The sequence below is a fragment of the Mandrillus leucophaeus genome, unplaced genomic scaffold, assembly GCF_000951045.1.
Source record: "Mandrillus leucophaeus isolate KB7577 unplaced genomic scaffold, Mleu.le_1.0 Scaffold115, whole genome shotgun sequence".
NCBI classification, from domain to species: Eukaryota; Metazoa; Chordata; class Mammalia; order Primates; family Cercopithecidae; genus Mandrillus; species Mandrillus leucophaeus.
The window spans coordinates 1,409,018-1,411,052 of record NW_012099765.1 but is presented as its reverse complement, the minus strand read 5'-3'; positions in this window follow the sequence as shown (position 1 = coordinate 1,411,052).

Genomic DNA, 2,035 nt, shown 5'->3' with positions numbered 1-2,035 from the left:
ACTAACTGAATTTCAAAATGATATTGAGGAATCTACTCAGAACACACCACAGAAACACTAACATATAAATATTAAAAAATTAAAGATATATAAAGTATAAAATAGGGAGCTCCAGCATATGTTTGGTAAGTGTCTCAGAAAAATGAGCTGGAAGTCCTATTTGAAAAAATACCTGGTAATAAACTTTTCAGAATCAAGGTAGGACATGGAGATTCTGATTCAGAAGGCACTCCAAGTACTAAACAGGATAGATAAACATCTTCCCACCTAAACACATAATAGAGAAACTGTACACATGAATGTTAAACTGAAATTTTTAAAATTCAGAGACAAATCATATTAACTAGCAAAAAATAAGAATTAAACCAAAGGAAAATGTCCTTAGCAATTGAAATAAATGCAAGAAGTGCTTTCAAAACCTAGAGAAAAAATAACTGTCAGCTTAAAATATTATCTCTAGCTAAAATCATTCATACAAAGATTAAGAGTCCATCAAATAAATTCTTAGTAAAGGAATTATTAAAGCATCAATTTTAATTAAAAGAAAAATGCAACCAGAGGAAAAGCATTAAGTAGACATAATGGTGAATACAGATAATTTTAGAATAGCTGACAACTAATAATACTCAGTAGCTAACAACTTGTATATATGATTTTATGTACGTGTATGTGTACATGTCTGTGTATGTGGTCCTTAAGGAAAAATATAAACAATAAATTGTTGAGAAATGATTACAGAATAGTTTACACATACTGAAGTTATTATGTTCAAGAAAAGATAGCAGTATTATCTGGTCATCAAATTATTAAATCAAAATATATTGTTAAGCACGGATATTAAACTTTAAAGTTAACACTAAAATATAGAATCAGTCTTTTCTAAATCTGCAGAGAGAAAAAATATGTAAATGAGGGAATATGGAAACCTTTAATTCAAAAAAAGGCAGAAATAGAAAAAACACAGTCAAGAAAAAAATGGCACAAATAGAAAATGTGAAAGAAGGTTGTAGACATATACTCAGATATACCTATAAAGAAAATCAATGTAAACAAACTAAGCTCATGAATTAAAAGGCATAATTAGGCTGGATACATTTACAAACATGGGATGATACGTTTCTTCTCAAATATATGCCTAAAACAAAATAGCACAAATTGGAATAAAGGCTTTGGAAGCTTTATATCAGCATGTTCATATAAGAGAATAGTATATAATGGTTAAACAGAATGGACTAGTGCCCCCACGTGGCCCTTTGATTGGGAGGTGCTCCTTCAGATGATCCCAGCCCTATAGAGAACTGGGGTTGGAGTCCTACCATTGTCTGTTTTCACCTGTGTGACCTCATAGAAACTATTAACCTCTCTATGCTTCAGTTGTGCAAATTAGGGATAAAAGTCACACCATGTGGATTAAATGATTTCATTTTTATCAAAGTGTTAGAAATTTGTTGACACATAGCTTTGTGTAAGGATTTATTAAATAAATACACTTAAGTTTTAAAAAATGTATTAGAATGAAATACAAAATTAGAAACAGATCTGGAGAATCACATAGCAAAAGGGAATTCGATCATTTCCAAGATATCAAGTCCTAATATTAGAAAATGCTAACATTTTCGTGGTAAAGCTTTAGCGAGGTGCCTGTATTCAGTAAGTGCTTGGCAAATGTCACCTCCAAATACAACAGCAGTCACAAAACTATCACTCCAATTTCTTCTGCTTTTTCCTTTAACTTAGTTACCCCACATAATATTAAATACGCCTGAGAAAACTTCTGGTCTTTCATCAATTCCTTCTATTCCTCCCCTCAATAGTAGCCATCCTAATGAAAACAACATTTATGACACAAGATCCGGTTTCATTTTATGACAGGGCTAATCATTAGTCAATGTTTGCTTATGCTGAAGTAGAATCCATTTCTTTATTACTTCTATCCATTAATAATAGCTATGTTATCTGATCATGCTACATAGAAAACATCTCATTTTTCTTCCATGCTACAGTTTACAGTCATCTGAGGAAAAAAAAAAAAATG